Genomic DNA, 7,828 nt, shown 5'->3' with positions numbered 1-7,828 from the left:
AGTAATGGATATTGGCTTAAGGGATTTAACCCATTTGCCTTACTATTTTCCTATAATATTAAGTTGAAATTGGACCTGCTAGATAGTAACATTCACTTTTTCTCCACATATTTTATATTCAGCTCAACATTACTTGTTTGTTTGTTTCAACTTAAAGGGATAGTAAGTGATTGTAGTCCAATACACTTTTTTTTCTTCAGTTTGCTAGATTTCTGTTTTGTATGTTCTCTGAAAAAATGTTTTCCTACACAGCCTTGGCTCTTTAAATGGAAAACAAAGAAAGTGGTGTGGCCCTTGCCACGCAACATTGTTCCAGCCAGTCAGCAACAGATGACATTGGAGCTCGTACACAGGAGTGATTGAGGGAGGGGGGTGTTGGGAGAGAGAGTTCTATACACCTGGCACATTTGAACATGATGGCTTCCAGGCACTTTGATGAAACAGCAGAACAGGAAAAGGTCTGAAGAGTATAAACAGAGAAGAAAGTTATATGACCAGGCAACAGCAAGGGAGTTTCAACGTTGGAGAAACTTTTGAGATTTGAAGTTTGGGGGGTGGAGCTTCTGAGGGAACACTAAAGAGATGGGTGTATTTGTTTGGCAGTTGAATTCAAATATCTACAATCCTTCTGCAGAATCACTTACTTTCCCTTTAAAAGCAAGGGGGTTATGCGTCAGGTGGCTTTATTATTTTTCATACACCTTAACTAATGACCTCCTGTTCTGTGCTGTATACTGCTGCTATACTCCAAACTTCTTGCAAACCTTAAGCTTATATAGTATGCACTGATGGTCTTCTCCTGCTCATCAAGATAACATACTGTATGTCTGATTCAGACACTTGTGATTTGAATGTTTGTACTATCTGCTGGACAGTATCTCCAGCAGATAGACCCCTCACATTTTTTTTAAATATTTGATTAAATCTTTTCATGTGATCGTGTGATGTCATCAACACTGAAGAAATTACACTTTGCTACAATTGAGTGTACAGCTTGTATAATATACAACAATAATATAATATAGTATAAATTTGCTGTTCTCTCAAAATAACACATCACACAGCCAATAATGTCTAAACCGCTTGCAACAAAAGTGAGTACACCCACAAGTGAAAATGTCCCGTCCCAGGTGTCATGTGACAATTTGCTGTTCTCTCAAAACAACACATCACACAGCCAATATGTATATATGTATATATGTATATATGTGTAGACTGCTGACAACAAAAGTGAGTACACCCCTGAGTGCAATGTCCAAATTGGGCCCAAAGTGTCAATATTTTGTGTGGCCACCATTATTTTCCAGCACTGCCTTAACACTCACAGGCATGGAGTTCAGCAGAGTATCACAGGTTGCCACTGGAGTCCTCTTCCACTCCATCATGACGACATCACGGTGCTGGTGGATGTTAGAGGCCCCACAGAATAGGGTTTAGGTCTGGAGCCCCAGACCATGACACTCCCACCACCATGCTTGAATGTAGGCAAGACACACTTGTCTTTGTACTCCTCATCTGGTTGCTGCCACTCAAGCTTGACATCATCTGAATCAAATAAGTTTATCTTGGTCTCATCAGACCATAGGACATGGTTCCAGTAATCCATGTCCTTAGTCTGCTTTTCTTCAGCAAACTGTTTGCAGGCTTTCTTGTGCATCATATTTAGAAGAGGCTTCTTCCTGGGACCAACAGCCATGCAGACCAATTTGATGCAGTGTGTGGCGTATGGTCTGAGCACTGACAGGCTGACCCCCCACCCGTTCAATATTTCCAGCAGTCTATTTGCCAAAGACAAACTCTGGATATGATGCTAAGCATGTGCACTCAAATTCTTTGGTTGACCATGGCGAGGCCTGTTCTGAGTGGAACCTGTCCTGTTGAACCTCTGTATGGTCTTGGCCACCGCGCTGCAGCTCAGATTCAGGGTCTTGGCAATCTTCTTATAGCCTCGGCCATTCTTTTTTTCAGATCCTCAGAGAATTCTTTGCCATGAGGTGCCATGTTGAAATTCCAGTGACCAATATGAGGGAGTCTGCTCGTTATTCACATCTGAGACCTTGTAACACTAACGAGTCACATGACGCCAGGGAGGGAAAATAGCTAATTGGGCCCAATTAGGACATTTTCACTCAGGGGTGTACTCACTTTTGCTGCCAGCAGTTTAGACATTATTGGCTTTGTGATGTGTTATTTTCAGAGAACAGCAAATTTACACTGTTATACAAGCTGTACACTCACTACTTTACATTATAGCCAAGTGTCATTTCTTCAGCGTAGTCACATGAAAAGATGTAATCAAATTTTTACAAAGATGGGGTGTACTCACTTTTGTGAAATACTGTATCTTGCATTGGGATAATTAATGGGATAAGAAAGCAGAAAAAACATTTATGGCATACATTCTCTTTATGCTGTAATCAGGTTCTGTATCTAATACAGTTTGTCAGGGAAGTTAATAATCATCCCCATTCTCTGCTCTGCTTAGCTCGGCGTGAGCTTGCTGGGGATGATAAGAGTATCGGCTCTGTACTGTAGCTTTTCTAGAATACTCTGGAAAACTTTGATAACCTTCAACAATTTGCTTTATTATAACTGAAAAGGCTTGCATGTGTTCAGTAAAGCTTGTGTCTGCCTCTTTACACTTAGTTCACACTTAGGTGAGCGTAGCATGTTTCAGAACCATTTGACAGTTCAACATTTACACTTTATATAAAGCGTGCTAAATCTAAAATGAGATTTGTTGCTCGCCTCCAATACAATACATGTGGTGTGACTGAGCGAGCAGTGGAGGCACAGTGTGTGTGATGTGTAGGGCTGGCTTTCTCTGGAGTGGTTGCAAAAAAAGCCCTGATTAATTTTGTGTTTTTCTGTTTCCTGTTCAGCCTGGCACTGTGGTTATGGGAGTGGGGGGTCTGTGTGGTTTCAGGTGACCCGTAGCTGTGTGGGAGGTTTAGTTGCTGGTAGTGGTGGGTCTGCCTGCTTATCGGAAATGCCCCCTCCCATTACCCACACCCTCACTCCTTATAAAAGCAGCCAATGTTTCCTTATGGGTCATAATGAGATACACCTCCTGGGCTGTTTATTTACAAGTCTCTGAAACACCTCTGTGTATTAACAGGGATCTCATTCACAATATCAGAGGTGAAGTATTTACAAACCTGTCCATGGACAGGGATGTTGACGTCCGCAGCAAATTGTGGGTGAAGTTTTCTTGGTCTTTGGGATTTTGGCAATTCATATGCTGGGATCCTAACAGATAAATATCACATAGAGTACAGATCAGTGCAGTGGACTTCTGTTTTGATGCGAGTTATGCCACAGTTTTGTAAGTTTATACGTTTACACAGCTAAAATCAGGTTGTAGCTTATGACTCTACAATATTATGATAATATTCATTGAATTTTTGACCTGTTTGCTGCAGTTGTAATATCATTTAAGAGGGTATGGCACACAGTTTTGGACAACATGTCTTATTCAGTGGTTCAGATGTGCTTAGAATTTAGGTAATTTTTTATAAATTGTCCTTGAAAATGTTATCAAACAGTGGAACAAAGTTAGGAAGAGACACGCAACAAAATTACAAAGCATTTTGCAGTGTGGCAGTCAAATTAATTATAAGGAGAATATTTGCAGAATATTGGCATTTTAATACTTTCTGCAACATGCAACTTTGCAGCCATAGTTAAGATATTTTACAGTATTTTCACTCTATCAATTTAAGCGTGGACTACTTGGACTGATCTACATTTGTGAAGTTAAAATTAGCTCTCAATCATTGTTCTCAGGGGTTTAGATGCTCTATATTGAATGACACATCCTGCTGGTTGTTTGTGTTGGCCCTTTTTAGGTTGCGTAAACAAAACCACCAAAAGATCCCTGCTGCAATATGCAACTCAAAATGGGGCTTATTCAAATAAGGAAAAGTTGATATTTTTATAATTTAACCAACATGCAACAGTTCACTGTATCTTTAAGTCCACACTTTACTGGATCAGACCTGGGTGGAATAAAATATGTTTTTAATGCAATTAAACTTCCCATCCCAATTTGTATTGGCTGAACTCAATGAATATTTTTGTTCATGCTTTCCAACCCCCAAGTAAGAGGTAGGCTGTAATGAGTGGAACAGAGCAGAAATCCCCACAGTATGCATGCTGTGATATAGAGGCAAATAAAAAGGTGGATAAACTATTTCCTTCCTGTCAGTCACAGATCATCCTAAGGGAATGAAAGCATTAACATATAGTGAAAAAGGTATTAGTGGTATTTCCACACAGTAATTAGTTTATAGTATTTAATACAACCAAACTATATTCATAACTTCGTTGTGCTTACTGTTAACATGGTTAATGTCATGTAAGGCTAAAAGCATGCAGTGTATGTGTGCCAACATGCCAACTGTGTTGCCAAGGGGAGAGGAGACTCAAGTCTGCCACAACAGACAATGATGATGTCCAAAAAAGGACACAGATGTGGCTGAGACACTGCCAGTTGGAAATATCGGCTAATACCGCTGTTGGGGAGGTGTATGCTGGTGGCAATGCTTCCCCACAATGCCACTTAACCCCAGTGGAAAATGTATCGCACAAAGTAAACAGCGGTCCGTGTTACAGCACAATATGATACAGTGCAAACAGAGCTATCAGCATCCATTGAAGCGAAGCAGCCTGCGGTTTTCAAGCCCAGCCAGTTTCCCAGTCCATGTGCAGGTAGTGACATGCTTCTCATCAGAAATAATCATTGATATTTACAAGTCTGGAGCAGGATAATTGCTCAGCTGGAGCACTGAAAGACACACTGGGGAGGAAGACAAACAGGATGTGCTGTGAATAACGAAAAAACAAAAAGAACCCAACTTGGCAGGTTGAAGTGGAGCATCTTCTCTTGGCGAGCACCCAGCTTGTCCCCTGAATCCAAGCCACCTGTATTAACTCTCGACTAACCTGATTAACCTGTTCATGGATCCGTCAGACGCAGATTCAGGAATGATAGATTTCCGGGCTGGCAGCCAAGCGAGCCATCTTGAAGGAAATGGTTTGTGTAATTAACAGAGCAGCTCATCAGAATGACAGGGGGTAATTGTAGCGTTTGCAGATGATGTCTTATTGTCATCAAGGGTGCCTCCCGGGCTGTTATGGGTAGAGGCGGCTGCTGCTTTGGGCTTTGGGATGGGAACAGACACCTGGCAGCACTAGACACGCGAACCCCCTATTGACTCTTCTTATTCACTGCCACCTCCCTCCCCTAAACCAAACCCCTTCTCCCACACCCCTCCGATCCCTTGACACTGCCTCCAGAGCAGGTTTCTGTGTGGTGTGTTTGATCATATTAGCTTCAAGCTGCTGCAAAGCAGTTGCACAATATCCAAACAGGCTTGTCACAATGGCTGGAAACATGGCAGTGGGGCTGCAAGGGGGGCCATTAAAAATTTAGCTGTCTACCCCGCTCTCCTTTAAGAGCTCAACATGGAGAAACTCTTTAAAAAGGAAATGGTGGCTTGGTGGATGGCTTCACACGCAATCTTGCACTTTGGCCTTTGCTGTACCCCTTCTTTAGTTTGTATCCTTGGGTTCTCTTAAATTAGGAAAAAGCTTGCTCACTATGTAATAAAAACCCTTTTCTCTCTTACATGGTATTCAGATATGTTGGGCTTTTTGGCCCAGGTTTTGAGATATCTGTCTCAAAAACAGTTCAAGTTCCATTTGGAGGTCTTCACAGGTACCTGTCTGACTAGTATCCATGATCCAACCCAGGACTCCAGTTAGGCTGGATAGGACCTTGTTATTTTGCTGTAGGTCTTGGGTCTGTGTGTTAATATTCCTAATACCCAAGTGGATCTCGATGTCAGCTCTGACCACGGGGTGTCATTATTTTCTGAGGCAAGATTGAGCGCGTGAGCTGTGAAGAGTAGGGACTAATCACAAGTATTGCTACTCTAATCAGGCCTGGCTGCTCGTTGATTTGTGGCGTACTGCTGCCATTGTTGGCGTCCTCTCTCTGTCAGGGTATGTTCTGGTCAAACGCACTATGGATCGAGTGTAATTATCTGCATGTCCCATTCGGATAAGGTTCAAGACCTTTTCATCAGAGCTACATTCTACCCAAAATCTTGTCCCTGAAAACAGTTAAGTATGCTCTGTTGATTATCCATCGTAACGGGGACACTGTTTGTGGAAGGTCATGTTGCAGTAGGAATCTCAAAACAAAAAAACAGTTTGTTTATTCATACATTGGGTGAACCAACTCTGGATGTTGGACCTGGACCTAGTGCTGCTGGCCTGTGCTGGACCTGTGTGCTACATCTCTGTTGTTTTTTGGCTTCCTCCCCATAACTGACTGCAAAGATGCACAAAGAACAAACTGAATCAACAACATACTTTTTATAGCCTTGATGTTAGATGGGGTCAGGGACGTTGGCACAAGAACAAATCACATTCAGCAAAAAATAGAAATAGCATACAGTAAATTTAGACTTCCATATATACATGTGTCAGTGGAATTAGGTGAGAAAGGAAGATAAAGAAGACATTGCACACTTCTGAAAAGGAAGGTTTTGTCACAGTGAAATTCCCCACAGTCTACACAACAACAGAACAGATCAAAAAGTGACCTACTACTTCAATGAGAAATATACTGTAAGTCAGATTTTAGAAGAATTAGTGTGTTTTTAGCTGGATACTGAACTTAAATCCAAATTTAGATCATAAAGAAGTCTAATTCTGCATTGAATTAACATTTTCACAAATGAAAGAGTTGACTAAACTGGTTTCAGGTGGATGTAAGGTCCCCTACATGCCAAATATAGCCCCTACATCTGGGGCCTCATTGGATCATGCCTCCCTCCTCCCCTTCCTCTGTTTCCTCTGTCTGACAGATGTCAGACATGTTGCGACAGGCTCAGCCCCAGAGATGCTGTGGTGAGAGGAAACACAGGGATCAAGAGGGAGTCTTTCTTATCACTGCAGGTATAAAAGGAGATTAGCCGACGCACCTGAGGAGAAGCCTGTGCTGGTTTACATGGGGGATAATGACCGGTTAAACAAAAGTGGTGTTGCAGTGGGGCCTTATACAGCTTTCGTATCAGGTTTGCTTTCCTCAGATCAGAGAATTACACCTAACCTCTGTCGTCAAGCCAAGATCAGGTTTTGGCTTGTCCTCTCCTATGCCCTTTCAAATAGAAAGATGGCGTGACTTTGGATACTTACTTACAGGAAACTCCAGGATCATGTTATATGAAATACATACAATATCTCATTGAATTAGTACACTGATTGAAGATTAAGAGATTGATATGTATTTGCGTGTTTGGAAGCCCAGGAGAGCAGAGTGACAATCGGTTAACACCAGTACTCATTTTCTCCCAGTCTGTCGCATCGTCTTATTTATGAATGTAGATCAGGTTTGTTTGATGTCTGTCCCTTCTCATGACAGGGTATCTGACAGGAAATAGTGTGTGCTACACAAGTGTAAACCTCCCTTCTGATCACATGAATCCCCTGCTGGCTATAGCTCCCCTATAGCTGTGTCTCTATTAGCAGCAGATGCAGGAAGCAGCTAGCTGGCTCACACACCTGTCTGTCTCATGGTGGCCAAGTTCTTTTTTTTCAGATGAGGAAATGTAAAGATGGAGTAGAAGGCAGGTGGGCTTCACTGATTAAAGAGAATGAATAAAATGTATGTTAGACAGATGTTTTGACTGGTGCAAGAGCCGCCTCACTGCGAGTGATCAGTACTGCTGGTGATTTGTGTGGTGTCTGGGTTTTCTGTTTGTGTTTGAATGATTTTACTGTTCCCTGTTTAAGTTTAGCTCTAGTGTGCAGTCCATTT

This window comes from Micropterus salmoides, unplaced genomic scaffold (genome assembly GCF_014851395.1).
Source record: "Micropterus salmoides isolate LMB-PRFRI ecotype aquatic unplaced genomic scaffold, ASM1485139v1 Ms_hic_scaffold_21, whole genome shotgun sequence".
NCBI classification, from domain to species: domain Eukaryota; kingdom Metazoa; phylum Chordata; class Actinopteri; order Centrarchiformes; family Centrarchidae; genus Micropterus; species Micropterus salmoides.
The sequence above is the reverse complement of the archived record's forward strand: the minus strand, read 5'-3'. Positions refer to the sequence as shown.